The sequence below is a fragment of the Symphalangus syndactylus genome, chromosome 5 (assembly GCF_028878055.3).
Source record: "Symphalangus syndactylus isolate Jambi chromosome 5, NHGRI_mSymSyn1-v2.1_pri, whole genome shotgun sequence".
Taxonomy (NCBI): domain Eukaryota; kingdom Metazoa; phylum Chordata; class Mammalia; order Primates; family Hylobatidae; genus Symphalangus; species Symphalangus syndactylus.
The window spans coordinates 85,018,959-85,041,548 of record NC_072427.2 but is presented as its reverse complement, the minus strand read 5'-3'; the positions used below and the strand labels follow the sequence as shown (position 1 = coordinate 85,041,548).

The 22,590-nt window shown below is 49.4% G+C and overlaps 1 protein-coding gene and 1 long non-coding RNA gene across 3 annotated transcripts in view; both read left to right on the top strand.

The window, feature by feature from the left end:
- Positions 1-4,656: 4,656 nt before the first annotated feature.
- LOC134736814 (uncharacterized) lies at positions 4,657-9,895 on the top strand. Of its 2 annotated transcripts, XR_010121157.1 has the most exons (4): positions 4,657-5,396; positions 5,670-7,945; positions 8,088-8,295; positions 8,588-9,895. It is a non-coding gene; the product is annotated as an uncharacterized lncRNA (long non-coding RNA). The 2 variants fall into 2 exon arrangements; XR_010121156.1 differs by having other exon boundaries at positions 8,088-9,895.
- A 1,598-nt stretch (positions 9,896-11,493) lies between these two features.
- The window catches only part of PCBP3 (poly(rC) binding protein 3), a 286,767-nt gene continuing 275,670 nt past the window's right edge, over positions 11,494-22,590 (top strand). Inside the window, exon 1 of the mRNA XM_055279975.2 lies at positions 11,494-11,605. The gene's annotated coding sequence lies outside the window, so the exon portion shown is untranslated. The remainder of the gene's footprint in view (positions 11,606-22,590) is intronic.

The following is a 22,590-nucleotide window of genomic DNA, read 5'->3' as shown; positions in this document are numbered from 1 at the left end:
GAGTGTCTTTAATCTTCTATGTCAGCAAGTCAATGAGGTTCAAATTCTGAAAGCCACTGCCAGGGGAGCTGGAAGACACAAGAAGGGTGGGAAGGCAGCCCCACACCCCGAGTGCAGGTCAAGTTCTGTAAGGATGAGTTGCCCTATCCTCTAAGGTGAGAGGAGTTTGAGGTCATTGGTTTGCCTCCACGAGGCCGGCTGGTCTCCCCCAAGAGCAGGGCCAGGTCAGAAACGGTGCTGGTCTGTGCTCTGGCAAACCAGCCTTGATGAGGAGACCCACGCTCCTGGGCCCAGGCCAAGCTTTCAGCCTTTGTCTCTTGTGTGCTCTGTTCCTGGCTCAGTTGGCTGATGGCACAGGCCGGCTCATGGCCACTGTCCGGCCATCCAGTCAGCCTGGTGGCCTATTGCGTCCTCTGCAGGAGATGCTTCCTGGAGTGTGTTAACGTAAGACACAAATGCCTCCACGCGTGGGGCCCTCTTTTGTAGGACCACCTGCCTGCCTCTTCCCTCACATTTATTATTTCCAATGTTCTGATCTTGCTCCTTTTGGGTTGCTTGCCTAGGAGCCTGTGGAGATACTTACCATCCGGTGTTTAGCATTTGTTCCACAGAACTGTGGCCCTGAATGCTGTGTGCACAGCTCTGACTGGGAGGACTTCCCACACCCAGAGGGACACAGCTCTGACCGGGAGGACTTCCCGCACCCAGAGGGACACAGCTCTGACCGGGAGGACTTCCTGCACTCAGAGGGACACAGCTCTGACCGGGAGGACTTCCCACACCCAGAGGGACACAGCTCTGACCGGGAGGACTTCCCACACCCAGAGGGACACAGCTCTGACCGGGAGGACTTCCCACACCCAGAGGGACACAGCTCTGACCGGGAGGACTTCCCGCACTCAGAGGGACACAGCTCTGACCGGGAGGACTTCCCGCACCCAGAGGGACACAGCTCTGAGCGGGAGGACTTCCCGCACCCAGAGGGGTCGTAGGGTGGCAGCATCCTGCCCGGCTGGAACCAACATATTGTGCTGCTGCATCTGTGTTTCTGGCTAGAAACGTGGCAGTGTTTCGTCTTCCTCTGTCAGTTATCACAGGGAACCCCCGCGAGAGTGCGGCTATAATCAGAGGAAGAGTAACGGTGCGTGGGGGCAGACAGCATGGACTCCGCAGCATCCGGAACTCACCTGTGCCCTCTGAACCTGCTCAGGCTGTTTCCCTCGTGCGCTGGGCTGTGCGCCCAGAACTCATCTGTGCCCTCTGAACCTGCTCAGGCTGTTTCCCTCGTGCACTGGGCTGTCCCTGCCCTCACTCACCTGTGGCTCAGTGCACTGATGATAGCCAGCTCTGCTCACACAGTCACTTGACTGTTGAGTTGCGTAGTCAGTCTCTGCTAACGCCAAGCGTGCCCACGGTTGCTCTTGAAATGGAGGGTAGCTCTTTGGCACTGAAGGCACGGCCTTGCTTGAGAACTCCAAGGGATGTTCTGTGACTGTCATATCAGGATTCACCAAACACTGCCATGCTGTTCTCTCCACAGGAACTTCCAGAACCATTGACTCTGCTGATCCCACAGAACAAGTGGCTTAACAGCTTGCACTGTGGCCTGGACTTGATGCGGGGCCTTCCCTTGCTCTGGGTCCCACTGGAAACAGGCTCTTTCTGGCTCTGATACTAGGTGGGTGGAACTCGTTCCGATTGTGGCATACGCTATCTCTGAAATCTACAGAGGCCCACCAAAGCTGGTGCCTCCTTCTTAAAGGAAGAAGATTCAAGGTGCAACAACTTGCCATTTACATAGAAGACATGTCCTGGCATGCCCTGAGTCACTAGATCCCTCAGGTCTTCCCTCCTGGGTAGGTCCCTGAGTCTTCCTGGGGTTGGCTCCCAGTGTCCCGTGCACAGGTATTTCCTAGGGCAGATAGGGCACTGCTGTGTTCTGCTCCTAGGGCGGGCAGGGCACCGTGGCGTTCAGCTCCTAGGGCCGGCAAGACACCCCCATGTTGTGCTCACCAAGCCCAGTTAGGATGCAGCGATGCAGCAGCCCCCAGCCCTCAAGGCCCTGTGGACTACACCCTCCGTAGTCTGGGGGCAGTGCGGGGCTGGGAGCCTGTGCTGCTGTTCCGGCCACGCCGGTGAAGTGCTTCTGGTCCCCATGCTGGTGGGGATTGAGGAGAACATGGGTACCGCTCCACAGCTACCTTCCCCGGGCCAGAGGCTGGGCGGATCTGCCCCAGGGAAGACCCCACATCTGCTGCGGCAGCTGCAGTCCGGCTCCTTGAGGCTGGTTTCCTGCCCCCTCCTTCCCACCACGTCCCCTTCCCACCAAAGCAGTGACATCAGCTCCATCTAGTTTGAAAATAGAGGCTGGTTTGAGGGCTGGAGCCAATTAGTAATCACATTAACATGTGTGCTATCCCTGGGGAACTTCCTGCAAGGTTTCACTTCTTTTCTCTTTTCAAAGAATCGCACTCTTGTTGGCAGGGACCAGCAGAAGACGGAGACGTTTTTCCATAACCCCCTGCTGCTATGGGAGCAGTGGGCTGGGAATGCAGCCGAGTCTCCTCTGGGGCATGTGGGTCTCTGAGGCTGGAGTTCTCAGGCGGTGTGTGTGCATGTGTATGTGCTGTGGAATCTGTGTGGAGTGTGTATGTGTGTGATGTGCTTGTGTGTGATATATGTGTGTGTGGTGTGTGTATGTATGTGTGATGTATGTGTGTGTGTGATATGTGTGTGTGTGATGTTTGTGTATGATGTGTGTGCTGTGTATGTGTGTGCTGTGTGTATGTGTGATGTATGTGTGTGTTTGTGATATGTATGTGATGTGTGTTTGTGATATGTATGTCTGTGATGTGTTTGTGTGTGATGTATGTGTGGTGTGTGTATGTGTGTGATATATGTGTGTGGTATGTGATATGTATGTGTGTGATGTGTGGTGTGTATGTGTGTGATATGTGTGTGGTGTGTGTGCTATGTGCGTATATGTGTGCTATGTGTATGTGTGGTGTGTGTGTGATTCATAGTATGTGTATGTGTGTGTGATGTGTGGTGTGTGTGATATGTGTATGTGTGTGATGTGTTTGCATGTAATGTGTGGGGTATGTGATATACGTGTATTTGTGTGGTGTGTGTGATATGTGCTTGTGCATGTGTGTGGTGTGTGGTGTGTATGTGAACGTGTGTGGTGTGTATATGTGTGTGATGTACTTACAGGTGTATGTGTGTGATGCATGTATGTACACGTGATATGTGTATGTGTGTGTGTTATGTGTATGGATATGAGGTGTTGGTGTGTGTGAATGTGTGTGATATGTGTGTGATGTGTATGTGTATATGTGTGGTGTGTGCATGTGATATGTGTATATGTGTGATGTGTGTGGTGTGCATATGTGTGATATGTGTATGTGTGTGATGTGTGTGGTGGTGTGTGTGGCGTGATGTGTGTGGTGTGTGTGTGGTGTCATTGGTGTGTGTGATATGTATGTGTGGTGTGTGTGTGGTGGTGTGTGTGTGGTGTGATGTGTGTGTGATATGTGTGTGATATGTGTATGTGTGTGATGTGTTGGCGTCCCAAGCTCCGTCAGCACCGGTCTCTCCTTTCCCGCCCGTTGCGGGTCCCCACTTAAATACTGAAAGGACAGGTGGAGGTGGAGGAGCCTGCTTGTCCACTCCCGAGTGGACAATGTATGTGGTGTGTGTGATATGTGTGTGTGATGTATGTGTGTGATGTATGTATGCCACACACACCACCACACATACATCACACACACATATCACACCACACACCACCACACACACACCACATACATCACACACATACACATATCACACACACACCACACACACATCACACACATACACATATCACACCACACACACATACATGTATGTGGTGTGTGTGATGTGTGTGTGTGTGATGTATGTGGTGTGTGTGATATGTGTGTGTGATGTGTGTGGTTGTGTGTGTGCTGTGGTGTGTGTGATATGTGTATGTGTGTGATGTGTGTGTGGTGTGTGTGTGATATGTGTGTGTGATGTATGTGGTGTGTGTGATATGTGTGTGTGTGATGTATGTGGTGTGTGTGATATGTGTGTGTGATGTATGTGTGTGGTGTGATATGTGTATGTGTGTGATGTGTGTGTGGTGTGTGTGTGATATGTGTGTGTGATGTATGTGGTGTGTGTGATGTGTGTGTGTGTGATGTATGTGGTGTGTGTGATATGTGTGTGTGATGTGTGTGGTTGTGTGTGTGCTGTGGTGTGTGTGATATGTGTATGTGTGTGATGTGTGTGTGGTGTGTGTGTGATATGTGTGTGTGATGTATGTGGTGTGTGTGATATGTGTGTGTGTGATGTATGTGGTGTGTGTGATATGTGTGTGTGATGTATGTGTGTGGTGTGATATGTGTATGTGTGTGATGTGTGTGTGGTGTGTGTGTGATATGTGTATGTGTGTGATGTATGTGGTGTGTGTGTGGTGGTGTGTGGTGTGATATGTGTGTGTGATGTATGTGTGGTGGTGTGTGTGGCATGATGTGTGTGGTGTGGTGTGTGTGATATGTGTGTGTGATGTGTGTGTGGTGGCGTGTGTGTGGTGTGGTGTGATGTGTGTGTGGTGTGTGTGTGATGTCATTGGTGTGTGTGATATGTATGTGTGGTGTGTGTGTGTGGTGGTGTGTGTGTGGTGTGATGTGTGTGTGATATGTGTGTGATATGTGTATGTGTGTGATATGTGTATGTGTGTGATGTGTGTGGTGGTGTGTGTGTGGTGTGATGTGTGTGTGGTGTGTGTGATATGTGTATGTGTGTGGTGTGTGTGTGGTGTGTGTGTGATTGTGTGATGTGCATGTGGTGTGCATGTGTTTGAGGGAGGGCTGTGCATTTCTGCTCTCAGCTTGGCGCCCAGGAGCCAGCAGGGACTGCTCTCCCCTGGGCCCCACACACGAAGTGGCGCCCCAGCTCCATGCCTCTCTCCTGCATTCACACTGCCCCCTCGCAGCCCTCCCAAAGGGCCGCCAGGCACAGGGCCGTGGGCATGCTGGTGACCAGGCACAACTTCTCCAGCCTGGAGCCTTCCCGTCCTTGGCGCCGTCCTGCACCCGCAGTCTGTGCCGGGGAGCTCAGCGCCTTGCCACTCCGTGTGTCCAGCAGCCCCGGGCCCGCGATGCTGGCATGCTGCTGCTCCACCGTGGTTGTGGTTTGGACAGGACTGCTCAGAGGATCAGCACAGCATGCTCTGCCTGCCGCAGAGGGACAGCGACCAGAGAGAGAAGGAACAGCAGCGGCATCGTGCGTGGGTGCAGCAGTGGAGCCTGCTGGGGTGGAGTTGAAGCTGCTGTCAGGCCCTTTTTGAGCAGCTGACAAGCACCCTCGGTGTAGCGTCCACACCAGCAGAGGTGAGTGCCACCAGCTCCTTTGGGGGCCTTTAGGCCAGAGGTAGGCAAGGGTGGACCTGCTGAGCTCCAGGAGAGAGCCTGTGTGGGCCAAGGCTGCTGACACGGCAGCCACAGAGCTGGCGGTTAGTGGGGCAGCTGTGGCATGAGGTGGGGCGGACCCCAAAGAGCCTCCCCAGCTGGAGCGGCCTGGAGTGCCCCTGGCTCTCCACGATGGCTGGCCCCAGGACTCGGGAGTGGACAAGCAGGCTCCTCCACCTCCACCTGTCCTTTCAGTATTTAAGTGGGGACCCGCAACGGGCGGGAAAGGAGAGACCGGTGCTGACGGAGCTTGGGACGCCAACAGATGTGAGAGCCACGTCTGTGCATTTCCAGGAGGCCCCATCGTCTGGATGTCAGGCAGGGAGGAAGGGAACCTGCCGCGGCAACCCACTGCTGGGCGCATCCTGTTCTCTGGGTGTGGGACTTCTGACTGGTTCACCTGGGAGGCCAGAGGGCCGTACACACAAGCCCTCCTGACCTTGGCTTTGTTCCCAGCCTTTGATCATAGGTTTGCAAACTCCTAGGCTCCCCAGGCACCATAAACGCAGAGACTGGCCAATCCTAGGTGGTCCGGGGGACGGCAATTGGGAGAGAGGGGGCTAAAAAGAATCCTCTGTGAGCCAGACTCAGTTCCTACGCTCCCCCTTTGTGACTCCAGCTACAGGGGAGGGTTTTGCCCCCTTAATTTACATTTTAATGGTGTATTTCTCACGATTTATGTTCTTGAATTTTCACCATAAAACACTTATCAGAGGTCGTTGGTTGCAAGGAGACTAAATGCATGTGTATTTATTTTCCAGTCCAGTAAAGTAGGAAGGCAGGCACTTGCTAAACTGCGGCAGAGGTGGGATACCAAGAAATTTGGGGTCCTAAGTAAATAAAGGCTTGGGGGGCTGGGCCAAGCCTGTCCCACCACCCTCTTTCTCTTACTGCTGAACAGCTCCACGTGTTTAAATCCATCTCTACAAATATTACAGAGGATTGCTCATGTCAACAGAGAGGTTTCAGGTGGCCCTAATAAAAAAGCAGCAAATGGATATAAAAGTCAGTCTTAAAGTGTTACTTGTCGGTAGGCAAAGCAAGGGCGTCTGCAGCACGCCCCACCCGTGCTGGTCTGCCCAGCAGCTGGTGGGCTTTCTTTGTGGGATTTGGAAGCTTTGCGTTTCTCCTCCAGTCTCTTCCTGAGAACCCAGCAGAGGTTGGAGGGAGGGTGGGAGTGACGTGGTGGCTCGGCACCACAACAAAGAGTTGTTCTAATTTTAGAGTCTTAATGGTGCCCGTTGAGGCACACAGAGAAGGGGCGGAGTTCTGGCTGCCTCTGAGCTGAAAGTCTTCCCAAAATAAAAGGAAGGTCTGGATGACCCGTGACGTTTCTGGTGCATGTGTGAGGTCTGTGCGTTTCTTCTTTATGCAAAATATAAGAAACCTTGCATATAAAAAAGACAAGGGGGCAGTGCTCTGTGTGCAGTGGGGGAGGGGCCCAGGGCAGAGGAGGACTGCTTCCCAGGGCCGAGAGGCACCCGAGGGCGCCAGGGTGGCAGCAGGAGCTCTTTCCTCCCTCTCTGTCTCTGTCTCTCTCTTTCTCTCTCTCTCTGTCAGAGACTCATGGACCCCAGGGCCTGAGATGTCTATCCCAGTTGTGGAGATGCCAGTCTGAGGGGCAGGCCTAAGGATTCATTTGCTTCTTAGCGTGAAGGGCTGAGAGGACACAGGACCCACCCCTCGTCCATTAGGGATGATGAGGGCAACCGGGGGAGTACTGGGTGCTTCTCCACAGCCAGATATTAGAGACCCTGTGATTATTTTCTGCTAAAACCAGGGCACACCGCCAGAGAAGCCGATGGGCTGCTCTATGTGAGACTCCATCCAATTCACTTCCAGGATGTTTTACCCTTTGGGGCAGAGCCATCTGCTTCCGTGCATGGCTTGAATCCAATTTACCAACATTGATAACTTTTTGTGCCTATGATAGGGACAGATGTCACTGCCAGCCCCTCACGTCGGCAGAGCAGGCACTCCCCATCCTCTCTGTGTTCACTCTGCGCTGGGGAAGGGGGCTGGACAGTGAGGGAGTGGCTGGGATGCAGAAGCAGTGCAGAGTGTGCTTCTGGGAATCACACTGGAAATCAGGGCAGTTGTGGGGCACAGGGCAAGGGTTACCTTGCCAGCCCTGAAGAGGAGAGGCGGCTGCAGCCCCACCTACACTAGATGCCTCTCTCTGCCCGTCCTGGGTGTCTCTTTCCGTGCTCCACCCATGCCCACTGCCTTCCAGATCACATTTCCAGGAAGTACTCTGTTCTGGGTGTCAGCATCACCCAAGCTGGGGGCACCTTGCAAGCCTTCTGGCCATGGCTTGCTGTCTCTCTGCAGGTGTCCCAGGCCCAGGGCCAGGGGCCAGTCACGCAGTGCCGCATGTGGGAGCTGCCTCTTCAGCAGGGGGACAGGGTAGAGGGCATGAGGGGACCCCTGAGCTGCTTCACCTAATCCAAGTACAAACACCACAGCACCAGGTAAGTTAGGTCAGGTGCACTTATGATGAGGCTGATATAAAAAGGAGGAAGCGGAAGTGGGAAGTATTTTTAGTTTCTGTATTTCCCTAACCAGGGCAGCTGGCACAGGGATTGACTTCTTGGTCTCTGATTTCCACTCCAGTACTTTGGCCATCAGAGCATCCTGTGTGAGCTCAGCTGAGCTAGCCCCACCACCCCCCAGCAGCTTTTGGTGGGCAGTGGCAGCGGTCCCTGTGCAGGGCAGGAGCCTGGGGAAGCAAGGGCTGGGTGCTGCTGGTCCCTGGAAGGAGGACTTCTGCCCCAGTGCTTTGTGAAGAGGACATGAGGGCAAAGTACTCATTTGCCCCTAGGTAACATGTGTGCTGGGGTTGGAGGCTGAGGTAAGGGTGCGAATTCTGCCTGAGGAAAGGCTCAGCCTGGAGTGTAGTCCTGCTGAAGGCCACAGAGACCACACACTCCACCCAGACTCCGGATATCCCTCCCCAGCAGGCGGAAGGAGGCCCTGCCGCTGGGAGTGCTGGTGTTGTGTGGAAGGGCTGGGCTTCTGCAGGGCTCCTGGGAGTCCTAAACATCTCGCAGGGTTTTGACGTTAATTACTACTGTGATTGCTTTCTGTGTGTAACTGTTTTCCCCACACTTTAGCCAGCTAATGTGGAGCTACAGAAGGCCCTCGCCGCTACGCCTCCAGATGTCCCAGCCCATGACAAGCAGGAAGGCCGGGTGCTGGGAGACTTCCTGGGGCTGGATCTGACATCATTCCAAGCAGATGATAACCTGCCTTCCAGATTTCCATACCCACAGCAAGACACCCTGGAGTTATTTATAAATGCGAGCCCTTGGGTGCACTTCTGCCGGGACCAGCACCCTGACGGCCATGAGAGGGTGGAGACAGCGCACCCCGAGCTCAGGGAGGCAGGAAACTCTGGACCTGGAGGCCGGGCACCATGAGGGACACGCTGCAGGCCCAGCTGCTGCCGCCTGGGGCGGGACTGCCCTGCAGGCTCCGGGAGAACCCGGAACCAGGCCGGATCAGCGTGTGTCAAGGGGCGGGGCGTGAGAGATGAGCTGTTTTTTTCTTCACAGTGTTGGCAGGAACTGCAAATGATAGAAAGTCGTTAGGGTCTAACACGCTGCCCTGAAAACACTATCATTACTTTCCTAATGACTATCTTTCAGCCGGCGGGGCAGGCAGCTGAGGCCGCAGGCTCCCGCAGAGGACTGCGACGTGGGAGGCTGGCAGCCTGTAATTTGGGGGCGCTGACAGCGCTCTGCCCAGACCCTCGCGCCAGCTCCAGCTCCAGCTCCAGCACAGCAGCCCTGGGTCCCTCCGGCCCCCTGCCCGCAGAGTCCAGGTGTGGCAGAGGCCGCCCAGTACCCCTTCTCCTCCTTTTTTAAAAACAGAGTCTCACGATGTTTCCCAGGCGGGTCTCCACCTCCTGGGCTCAAGCGATCCTTCTGCCTCGGCCTCCCAAAGCGCTGGGATTAAGGGTCGAGCCACCGCGCCCGGCTCACCATCCCTTCTGGTTCATTTCCAGTAAGGTCCTGTCCACAGCGTCCTTCCCAGCATTCCCACCAGGCTGCGGCCCTTGGCCTCCCTCTCCTCCATTCTCATTCTCCCCGAAACCGCCAAGCGTGTCCCAAGCACAGGTTCGCCAAGCGCCACCCCGCACTCCACATTCCCTTCCCCGCGGACTCAGCCTCCGTAGCTCGTGGACGGCCCCTCCTCACGCCAGCCCAGGCTTTTTTATTTTAAGGTTGTCTTTTAATGACACAAGCGACATTGGAGACAAAAGGACACATCTCTTCCTGACCCATCTCCAACCCCAGCTGACGGCCGCCCTGCGCCTGGCGTAGACGGCCCGGCCCGGAACGTTCCCTGGGTGGGTTCCGTCCATCCCGAACCCCTGTCCCCGCGCCGGCTCCGGGGGTGCTCGGGGGGCCGCGTGGGGTCTGTGACGTCGCCTCGAGGCCGCATCCGGTGACCTGGCAGTCCCTGGCGCTAGCGGGAGGCGGACGGGGGCGGACCCCGGGCTTTAGGGCGCGATTCCTGCAGCTGGCTGCCGGCCCGAGGTTCTGGGGTGTCTGAGGTCTCCGGCGGGGCAAGGACGTTTCTCCGGCTCAGCCCCCCCACCTCCTGCCCTGCCGCCCCCCACCCCCAGCTCCCCACGGACGCCAAGAGGCGCCTCCCACCCCGGCGAGGACCCGCGTGGAAACGGAGCCTAGGCACGGCGACTGCGGAGGACGCGCCTCGGCCCCAGCGCCCTGGTCCTGGGGGCGTCCGGCTGCCCTTACCCGAGGCCGGGGCGGGCGCTCAGCGCCGCGGAAGAAACGCCCGGGCGGGGACGCACAGCGAGGCGGGCTCCCCGGGAAGTACCGGGAACACGGCGCGGAGCGGAACAGCCCGGAGCCAGCCCAGAGAAAGGGCGGCCTCCCCCTGCAGCCCCCGGGGCCCAGCAACGCCCCGCCCCAGGCCAAGGCACTAGAACGCCGGGCGGGCGGAGGGGACGGGGCCGCGGGACCAGCGCGGGACGGGCGGCGTCTGGGCACAGGCTCACGGGCCGCTCGGGGCCCCTGCCCGCCGGGCGCTGCGGCCCCCGCCTTGGGGCCGGGGCCAGGCCCGCAGAGAACGGGAAGCGGGCGCTGCAGGGGGACCTTCGGGGTTGCGGCAAGGCCGGGAATTCAACGGCCACTCCCGTCCCGTCGGGCCCTCCCGCCCACCAAATCCCCGCCCACCAAATCCCCGCCCACCACGGACCCGCCCCGTCCACTACGGACCCGCCCCGTCCACCACGGACCCGCCCCGTCCACCAAGGTCTCGCTCACCAAGGCCCGCCCCGCCCACCGCAGGCCTGGCCCGCCCACCAAGGCTCGCCCCGCCCATCCGCGGCCCTGCCCACCACAGGCCCGCCCCAAACCTGGGCCCCGCCCCATCAAGGACACTAATCCCCTATCTCCGAGCCCCGCCCACTGCTCTTGCCCGTCTCCCGCCCGCCCCGACTTAGGCCTCTCCCCGGCCTGGCTCCCAGAACTCAGCCCCGCCCCTGCCCCGCCCCCACCCTACCCCAAATGATGACCCGCCCCTCCCACTGCCCGTCCTCGCCCCGCTTCACTTCATTAGGGCCCCGCCCCGATTCTTGCCCCGCGCGCTTAATGTCCCGCCTACGATCCCGCCCACTACTAGTGACCAGCCCGCCCGTTCGAGGCCCCGCCTCCTCCCCGCCCAATGCTCGGCCCCGCCCCGCGCGTCATTGGGCCAGGTCCCCGCCCCGCCCGCAGCCCCACCCCCGCCCCTTTGACTCGAGTTGGCTGTTTCCAGAGAACTTTCCGGGCTCGGATTGGCCGCGCCGGTCGATGTTCCGCCCTTTGATTGGCCCGCGGCGCCCGCTTTCGCGAGCCTGCCCTTGGGCGGGGGCGGGGCCGGCGGCGGCGCGCGGCGCTAGATTGGTTAGCGGCGCAGAGGGGCGGGCCCGCGCCGCGCGCAGCGCTCGGGCTGGAGCGCCTGAAGCCGCGACCGCCGCCTCAGCCGCCTCAGCCGCGGTCGCCGCCGTTTCGGCCGACTTAGCCTCCGCCGCCGCCTTCTCACCCGCCTCGCCCCGACCCCGCCCGGGCTTCCCGGCCTCTCCCCGCCGGCCCGCGGGCTCGCCGTCCGGCGCAGGGCAGGTGAGTGAGCGGTGGCGGGCGGGGGCGGGGTCGGGCGCCCTTGCGGGTTACGGGGACCGAGTCCCCGACGGAGGCCGAGTGACGGAGCGACCCCGGGCCGCGGCAAACTTCGCCCGAGCCCGGGCGGGCGGGGGTCCCGGGCTGGGTCGCGCCGTCGCCGACCGCCGCCGGCGCCTGCGGCGGCCCGGGGCAGCGAGGGGACTCGCGCTCCCTCAAGGTGCGGTCGCCAGGCCTGGCCCGCCCGCCTCCGCCCCCTCCCCAAATTCGGAAGTTGCGGCGGGAAGCCGAGAGCGCCTCGGATGTGGGTCAGAAAACGTCTGGACTACTTGAGGCTTCAGTTTCAAAACGGCACAAATTTCATCTCTTGATTGAGAAGAGATGTGGGGAACACCCCGGAGCGGCCGCGGCGGCTGCAGGGCGGCGGGGCGCGGCGCGGGGCCTCCTCCCCCTGGACGGCCGCGGGGAGAGCGCGGCCTCACCCCTCGGTGACCCTGCGGAGAGCCGCGCGCGGGCGGTGGGGAGCGCGCAGGTCCCTCTTGTTGGCTCTTGTTGGTCGGTGTGTTTTATTTTAATTTTGGGGGTGGTTAGAACGTGTTTCTTATTGTCCCCACACGTGTTCTAATTGGAAGTCTTGTTTCGTGAAAGAGTTTGTTTTTTCTTTTTGCCTGGTGATGTTTTCCAATTTCCCCCCCCACTCTGAAGTATATTACTGGCATAAGAAATTTGAAAGTTAACCAAAAGTCGGGTCCTAAATCTGGTGGCTCGGGGTTGGTTATCTTCCACCGTCCTTCAGAGCAGCCTGGATTTGCAGGTCTTGTTAGCCCTCCATGTGAGCCAGTAGCACTCTTAGTTGTTGAGTGTTTGTAGAGTGGGATTCACCAGAAGGAATCTTGAGCAGCAGGGCCTTGCAGAGAGGCCTTTAGAGATTTGACTGGGTAACTTACAGACTCCCCCCATTTCAAAAATATTCCTCTGGCACAGGCCCTCACATATCTCTCTGAAATTGAACTCACTTTCAGGGGCAAACTGTTGCCCTTTTTCTTTTCTTTGGACTTTCTCACATGTGGATTCCAAAGTAGTGTGCAAGGATGCTTCCCTATTTAAGAGAACTAACTCGCAGTCCTCCTCATATTCAAGAACAATTCATCATCTTAAAGCGTGTCAGAGATACCTATTTTGGCCCCAAATGGAGTGTTTGTAGAACAGTGTCACTCTAAAGGGATCATTGGCAAGATCTGAAAGGACCTGATTGATCATCACAGGAGAGAAGCAGAAATAGTTCTGGTGGTTTCAGGCTTGGAGATCCATAAGAAAACATGGGGCCTTAAACACAAGTGCAGTGACGGACTAACTGATGTCTCACTTTCGAGCAGTATTTTTTTTTTTTGCTTGTATGTAGATGCTGTTGTTTATACAGTGCAAGTTCATTACAATTGTTTTAGAACTTACATAGCTTCACGTATTTTCTTAGTTGATACTCAATATTATAAGGTTTTGAAAAAGTTTTGATGGTAAATGGGGTCTTTATAACTGAAAAAAATGGACTCTGTCTAGAATTCGGGGCTTTTTGGCTGGTGTTGCCACAGGTGCTGCTGATTAGTGGTGCTTTTGGACCTCAAAACACCACTTTCCCAGATATCATTATAATACGGTGGGGGAAAACCCACACAGCTTTGTGGTTACGTTTTTAGCTATTTATGCGAAAAAATTCAACATATGGTTATATTTTGCTAGCTGTTTTGAAGAAGCTATCCTTTACCCTATTGTTCTGAGGAGGCTGACAGCATGCTGCATTTATAAATTTGAAAAAGTCTCGTGAGCTTCTTGAACCAGTCTAGCCATTCAGATTTGGATTCTGTGTATCAGTTTTGATTATTTCAGTTCCTGTGTCAATGGCAGAATCATTTCTATTTTTATAGAAGTCTCAGGGCTTTATTGTAAAGGTGAACACTGAAGCAGATTTTAGTAGATGTAAGTTGTGTATCCTCTCAGTGAAGAAGGCTGTGCTTTGGGCCATAACCAAGAAAAATACTTGCTCATGTATTGGAATTGCCCCAACTTAAACATTAGAATAAATACTGTAGATTTTGGGGTAGCTCTGATGTCTCAGCTCTCATCCCTGGTGGCAATGACTCTCACAGGCAAGGCGTCATGGGCCCGCTGTCCATGGTGCTGAATCCGTGTCACCTGTTTCTCTCTCTCTCTCTCTGTGTGTGTGTTTTGGGGCAGGGGGAGCTCAAATTTCCTTTCCAGCGTACTTTAAAATTAATTTCAGAATTCGTATTATTAAATAAAATTTGATCGGGAAATTCTGTTGAATGGGAGCGTGTCTTGAAAACACTTAAGCCATTTTATTCTTCTTTTTAAGGAGGATAATTATGCTACAACATTCCATTTCCTTTGCTTAGTCTTCACTGTCTCTCTAGGTGGGAGTTTTGTTGCTTGAATATGGGCATCAAGTAACAAATCACTGACATTAAATGAAACCCTGTTTTCTTAACAACCATTTCTTTAAGAAAGTACCAGTTTGTTTTAGTCTGTTTTCTTTTGCTTATAACAGAATACCTGAAACTAGGTAATTTACAAAGAAAAGGAATGCATTTCTTACAGTCATGGAGGCTGAGAAGTCTAAGGTCCAGGGGCCAAAGCCACCAGCCCCACTCCCATGACAACCCACTAATCCATTAACCCATGAATGGATTAATCCATTTTATGAGGGCAGAGCCCTCTTGATCCAATCACCTCTTAAAGGTCCCACCTCTCAATACTGCTGCATTGAGGATTACATTTCAGCATGAGTTTTGGAGGGGATATTCCAACCATAGCACCTTTATTACAATATAGACATACATCTGTAGGCATATATCTATGTAGGGGCAACTTGTTCCCAAAAGGGTTGACTCTAGCATGTTTTGCATTCTCCAGCATGTTGGTTCTCAGCCTTTCCTGGCGATGGGATCTGTTTATGTGTTGGGCTATTGAGTGGTTGCCAGGCATTCCTGTTGTGTTAGGGCTACATCTACTCTCTCTTCTCTAATATTGAGGACATCTTTGTAAATCATTTTACGTGAATCTTTTCTTCCTCTTGAGGTTAATTTTGTCAATTACTTTAGAATTGCCCCACAGGTTAACATTAAAAAAAAAAAAAGATAGGTGTCACTTGTGGTACAGAGATTGTTGCACATGGTAGTAAGTTGTATATCAAGCTAAGCAGTGGATCGTTGAGGTGCTTTTTGTTATGATCATCTGAACTGATTCTGTGGCCTCATTTGTTGTACACTTAACCCAGGTTACTCTTTGACATCTCTTTTGTTGACAGAAACTCAGGAAAACTTCCTTCTCCCTCATCTAAGCTTCAGAAATACTCCCTGATTGCCTACTCTTTGCCATTTCCTACGCTATGATCTGGGAACCCATGGAGGAATGAGACAGAGTTCTTGTTGAAGGGCTTACCAGTTCGGATTGAGGAAGGAACATGTAAACACATAATTACAGGCGGCCATACTCAGTGCTGCAGTTGGGATACGTAGAAAGCCAGGCGAATGTGTTGAGGGGTGATTCATTTGGGCCGAGAATCGGGGAAAGCTTTAGAGAAGAGGTGGCCATTGGGCTGGGCCCTAGGGCATGAGTTATAATTGGGCATGGATTGGGTATACATTTATTCGAAAAAGGCTGGAAGGTTGGAATAACCGGAGTACAGAGTGTGTAGCGGTGTGGAGGCTGGAGGTATGGAAGCATAGTGAAGGAGTTGGGACCCTTCTGGAAGTGTTAGGGGCATTGTGAAATGGTTGGAACTTTATTGGAGATGGAGGGGGGTGAAAGTGGAGGAGGAGTTGCATGGTAGGTAGAATAATGGCTCATAAAGCTGTCCACATCCTAATCTCAGGACTATGTTATGTTACATGGCAGGGGAGTTAAGGCAGCAGATGGAATGAGGTTGCTAATCAGCTGATTTTAAAATAGGGAGATTATCCTGGATTATCTGGGTGGGCTCTGAGTAATCACAGGGGTTCTTAAAAGTGGAAAGAGAGGCAGAATAGTCAGTGTCAGAGTGATGTGAGGTGAGAAAGACTCTAGCTGCCATTGCTGGCTTTGAAGATGGAAGGGTGCACTAGTCAAGGAATGTGGGAAGCCTTTGGAAAAGGCAAGAAAAGGGATTCTGTCCCCTAGAGACTTGGGAAAGGAATGCAGTCCTTGGTTTCTAGCCCAGTGAGACCCTTGTCTGACTTGTGACCTCCAGAACTGTAAGATAAATGTTTGTTGTATTAAAACACTGAGTGTCTGGAAGTTTGTTCCAACAGCACTAAGAAACTGATATAAGCTGGGGCTCTTCATTTGGCAGTCTTAGCTGACAAAATTAAGGAGGAAATAACATGATTAGATTGGTTTTAGAAGATAAAATGATGGAGCTGCCACTTGGGGAGAATTCACCCCAGGTAAGCATAGTTCTATTCTGTATTTCACCTCCTAGGTAAGACTGGCATCTGATATTGTCTTATTTGGCCCAAATCCCACTTCCAGTCTCTCTGAGCAGCTTCCACAGCCTCTACCCCTCCCAGTTGCCATGTCCCACTGGGTCATCTTTCCTCTGTGTTGGACACTTGAGAAAGAGTAGACCAGGTATACACTTACCACTGAGATTGTGGTGTCACAGGCTAGGCCTAATTCCAACTTCATAGCTGTTGTCAGATTACTTTCCAGAGGTTTGTTTCTTTACATTCTCACTAATCCTTTGTAGCTTCAGATGTTTTAATTGTTGTCAATTGAGTAGATATGAAATATCTTACTGTTTTAATTAGCATTTCCTTGGCTAGTGAGTTTGAGGATTTTCTACCCATACTTTGGCCACTTGAGCTTCTTCTAAAAATTGTATTCTTATATTGTTTGTCCGCTTATTGTCTGGATTATCCTTTTTATAGCTTTTTAGAAGTTCTTTACATATTCTGGATTCTATTTGTATCCTGTTCTTTATCCTTTTAAATATGCCGTTTTGATGAACAGATGTTCAGTTTTAATGTAGTCAGATTTATCAGTATTTTCTTTACAGTTTATGGTGATTGAGTCTGATTTAAGAAATCTTGTGTTACTCCAAGGTCATTGTATTAGTCCATTTTCATGATGCTGAAAAAGACATACCCGAGAGTGGGCAATTTACAAAAGAAAGAGGTTTAATGGACTTACAGTTCCACGTGGCTGGGGAGGCCTCACAATGATGGCGGAAGTTGAAAGGTACATCTCACATGGCAGCAGACAAGAGAAGAGAGAGCTTGTGCAGGGAAACTCCACTTTTAGAACTATCCGATCTTGTGAGACTTGCTCACTATCACAAGAACAGCATGGGAAAGACCTGCCCCCATGATTCAATTACCTGCCTACTGGGTCCCTCCCATAACACATGGGAATTCAAGATGAGATTTGGGTGGGGACACAGCCAAACCATATCAGTCATAATATGTCCTCCTCTTTAAAAAAATATTTAAATATTTGCTTTTTATAGTCTACTTAGAACTTATTTTTGTGTGGGGTATGAGATAGAGATCCAATTTTAATTTTTTTCCAAATTCATAACCAGTTGTACCGGTATTGTTTATTGAATACAGTCCTTTCCCCAGTGATCTGCAGTGGTACCTTTGAAGCACATCAGATTTCACAAATGCGTGAATCAGTTTCTAGTTGCTTCATGTACCTAATGATAATTTAATTTCTTTCTCCCTAGTTCTTAAATCTTTTATTGATCTTTTTTTGTCTTTTTTCCTTTGCTTGGACCACTAGAGAAAGTTGTAGGGAGATTGTGGTAAGATTGTCCTTATATTGTTTTTCATTTAAAAGAAATGCTGTGAAAGACTTAATTGTGAACTTTTCTTTTTTTTTTTTGGTAGATTCCTTTATTAGGTTAAGGATGATCACATTTACTAGTAGTTTAATAAAAGCTTTTTTTTTTTTTTTTTTTTTTGAGACGGAGTCTCGCTCTGTCGCCCAGGCTGGAGTGCAGTGGCGCAATCTCGGCTCACTGCAAGCTCTGCCGGCCGGGTTCACGCCATTCTCCTGCCTCAGCCTCCAAGTAGCTGGGACTACAGGTGCCTGCCACCACGCCCGGCTAATTTTTTGTATTTTTAGTAGAGATGGGGTTTCACCGTGGTCTCGATCTCCTGACCTCGTGATCCACCCGCCTCGGCCTCCCAAAGTGCTGGGATTACAAGCGTGAGCCACCGCGCCCGGCCAATAAAAGCTTTTTAAAAAAATCATGAATTGATTTTGAATTTTCTCAAATGGTTTTCTATACAGTGTACTTACTTAGATAATTTTATGCTTTTTTTAAAAAAATCGTGATTGAGATGAGATATTTTATTCTTTTAATTTAAGCCATTATTGATTTCCTGGGAGAAACTGATGTACTACATTAAAAAATATTACCAGGCCAGGTGTGGTGGCTCACACTTGTAATCCCAACACTGAGAGGCTGAGGCCGGAGGATCATTTGAGCGCAGGAGTACAAAACAAGACTGGGAAATATAGTGAGACCCCATTTTTACAAAAAAAAAAAAAAAAACCCAAAGAAAAAAAATTAGCTGGGCATGGTGCCATGCATCTGTAGTCCTAGCTACTTGGGGGACTGAGGTTGAAGGATCACTTAAGGCTGGGAGGTTGAAGCTGCAATGAACTGTGATCATGCCTCTGCACTCCAGCCTAAATTATTGGGCCCAATATGCAAATATTTCATTTAGGATTTATATACTCATAAGAAGTGTTGACCAGCGATAATCTTTTCTTGTATCGCCCTTATTCAGATTTGGTATCAACATGATACTTCATCATCTTTGTAATAATTTCTTTCTTTTTTTAGAGAGAGGGACTCTGTCACCCAGGCTAGAGTGTAGTGGTGCTATCATATCCTACTGCAACCTTGAACTCCTGGGCTTGAGTGATTTTCTTGCCTTAGCTTCTTGATTAGCTGGGATTATAGGCACAAACCACCATGCTCAGAAAATTTTTAAATTTCTTTTTTGTAGAATAAGGGTCTTGCTATGTTGTCCAGGCTGGTCTTGAACTGCTGGGCTCAAGAAATTCTCCCACCTTGGCCTCCCAAATGTAATAGTTTTGGAAAGGGAGGAATTCTCGTTTCCTGGAAATTTGGCAAAATCGATTCTTAAATGGTCTGGATCTGGACCTTTTTAAATATGGAGACACTTGCAGTAGCAATTAATCACTTTGGAAGGGTCACTACTCCATTCTGCTCACATTTCATTGGCCAGAAGGAGTCATTCTGGCCATACCTAATTTAAGATGGGGCAGGGTGGTAGAATCTTCCCCATCCTGGAAGCAGGGGGCACTCAGTCCAATAGCACAAGGAAATTTTGTCAATAATCTTGAGTGAGCGTGGAAACAGATTCTTCCTGTTAGTCCTTCAGGTGAGAGCACAGCCTGGCTAACACTTTGAATGCAGCTTTGTGAGACCCTAAGCAGAGGACCCAGTTAAGCCTGCTTAAATTCCTGACTCACAGAAACTGTGAGATATTAAATACATATTGGTTTAAGGTGTTAAATTTGTGATAGTTTGTTATGCGGCAATAGAAAACGGATGTACTGATCTCTACTGACCTCCCCTTAGAAGTGGATTTGGGTTGATGAAGGGTTTTTGACTCTATTTAAGGTAATCAGCTTATTATTTATTTTCTTTTATACAACGTTTTTTCTATTTGTGAAAGTAATACAAATGTTTTATGTAGAAAAATTGGAAGAAACAGAAAATTATAAAGTAGAAGATCAACGTTATCCTTAATCTTACCACAAAAGGATATTCAGTGTTTTTTCCTACTTATATTTATGTATGATATGCATATCCTAAAGTTGGGATTCATTCCAAAGTATGTTTTTTGAACCAATATTTTTCCCTTTACTAGATCATGAACATTTCCTTGTCTCATAATGTGTTCTTCTAAAATATGATTTTAAATGGCTGCATACTATTCCAAAGAGTGTCCCAGTTTATTGAACCATTTCCCTATAGCTAGACATTTATGTTGCTTTAAAATGCTCATCATGATAAATAATGCTTTGAAAAATATCCTATACAAAAATCATTGTGCGTATCACTGATTGCTTCTAAATTTCTAAAGATGAAACTATTAGCTCAAAGGTTGTAAATGTTTTTAAGTCTTTTTGTACTTAACCATCTATTTTCCAACATTTCTAAAAAATAATGTAAAACTTAGACATCTGTTTCTGTAACTCACCAGGTTGGGATAGGACAGAACTATTGATTTTTGAGCATCTAGGTTCCTGTTTTCTTAACCCTGTTTGCAGAGTGGTTTTAAATTATTCATTAAAGTGCAATATGGATTCTATTTATAGACGCATTTGTGTATGAGATCGCTCCTTTAATGTTTGGGGAAAAGCCTACAAATTGCTATTATCACATTCCTATCTTTGTAAATCCTTTTCTACTCCTGTTCACCCTTTCTTTGTTCTCAGTCAACCCAGTAGAGACACTGAGACAAATAAGGCCTTGTATCCTTATATTATTCAGACAGAATGGCTGTTCTGAGCCAGCCCTTGTTCTTTTCTTCTTGCCATTTATTAATTAGTTGATCTCAAAAAGATGAGAGATCAGAATATTAATGATTAATTCAAAAATATTTTTCCTGGTCCCTAAAGTAATGGATGTTTGTGTAGAAAATTTCTAAAGGAAAGATTAGCATAAAAAGCAGAATAAAAATCTTGATAATTCTACTACCCACAGATGACCACTATTTAAACATAACTTGATCATGCCAGCTTATTCTTAAAATATGTGACTGGATTCTGATGGCTATTTTTTTTTTTTTTTTTTTTTTGAGATGGAGTCTTGCTCGGTTGCCCAGGTTGGAGTGCAGTGGCATGATCTCGGCTCATTGCAACCTCCTCTTTCTGGGTTCAAGCAGTTCTCCCTGCCTCAGGCTCCAGAGTAGCTGGGATTACAGGCACGTTCCACCACGCCTGGCTAATTTTTGTATTTTTTAGTAGAGACGGGGTTTCACCATGTTGACCAGGCTGGTCTCAAACTCCCGACCTCAGGTGATCCGCCTGCCTCGGCCTCCCAAAGTGCTGGGATTATAGGTGTGAGCCACCACATCCGCCCTGATGACTGATATTTTGTTTGGAGTTTTTGCATTTGTGCCTGTGAGTGAAATTGGCTCGTAATTTTCCTTTCTTATAGCTGTTCTCTTTCTAATCTGAGATGAATACTTAATTTATTAATTTGCAGCTTTTCCTTTTTTTCTAATATGTGTGTTTAAAGTGATATATTTTCTTGTAAACAATGCCTCAACTACATCATACAAAGTTTGATTTAAGGCATTTTCATTATTGTTTGTTATACTTTCTAATTTCCATTATGTTTTTTCTTTGATTCCTAGGTAATTTAGAAGAACGTTTAAACATTTCTAAACATATGCATATTTTCTCGTTTTATTATTCTTCAGCACAATTATATTGCCCAAAGATCTTGCTTTCTATGATTTTAATCCTTTGAAATATGCTGATTTGCCTTATAGCCCAGAATATGGTATGTAAGTTTTCTCACATATTCCTATGTGCCTGGAAATAATTGGGTTCAATGTAATATACTAAATATTCTGTTTAGCTGAGTTGGTAAATCTGCTTTCTTACTAGTTTTTTTGGTTGTTATATTCATTACTGAGATAATTACACGATTTCATTATGATTATGGATTTGTCTTATTTTTCCTTGCAGTTCTGCCAGTTTTTATGTATAAATTTTTGAGACTGTGTTGTCAGGGACACACAGATTTGAAACTGTTAGGTCTTCCTGATGAACGGAGACTTTAGTTATTGTGACTGGTTCTCTTTATATCTAGTAATTAATATTTGACTTTATTATATGGTATGTCTGATGTTAATATTAACATAGCCGTGCTAGATGTTTTAGACTCATATTTACATGATATCTTTGTTTTTTATCTTATTCTCAACCTTACTATAGTTTTATGCTTTAGGTATGTCTCTTGCAAAGAGTATAGTTAGATATTTTTTTCATTCAATCTGACAGTCTTTGTCTTTTAATTGGAACAGTTCATTTGCGTTAAATGTAATTACTGATTTATTTGGGTTTAAATTTACGATCCTTTTATGTATTTGTCTTGTCCTACATTTTCTGTGTTTATTTTTCTCTCTTTTCTTGTATTATTTTAATCTGATAATATGATTTTTTGAAAAAATCATTCCATTTTTCCACCTTCTCCAGTAGATTGGAGATTATGTCCTATTTTTTGTTCTTTTAGTGGTTATTGTGTACATTGTTACTAACTTATCCAGATAATGTAGTTATACCTTTATCTTTCTCCTAGACAAATCATAGTTTCTTAGAAGACTTGAACTCTATGACCCCCCTCCATATTCATATGTGCTTATTATTATGCACTTTAATTCTATATATTTTCTTTTTAAATTCAGTGAAATAAATTAATATTAACAGTATTATATTAACAATATTGGTATTAATAGTATTATTACTGGTAACATTAACAGTATTGTATTAACAGTAATATTAACAATTAGTGTTCATTTAGATTTATCCAGATACTTATCTTTTCTTTGCTCTTCATTGCTCTCTGGCATTTCCGACTTATTCTGGGATGGTTTCATTTCTGCCCAAAGGGCTGTCTTTAGAAATTCCTTTATTGCAGGTCAGCTGATGTAGACACTGCATTTTTTTTTTTTTTTTTTTTGAGACAGATTCTTGCCCTGTTGCCAGGCTGGAGTGCAGTGACGCGATCTCAGCTCACTGCAGCCTCCACCTACCGGGTTCAAGTGTTTCTCCTGCCTCAGCCTCCCCAGTAGCTGGGACTACAGGTGCACGCCACCATGCCCAGCTAATTTTTGTATTCTTAGTAGAGATGGGATTTCACGATATTGGCCAGGATGGTCTCAATCTCTTGACCTTGTGATCTGCCCACCTCGGCCTCCCAAAGTGCTGGGATTATAGGC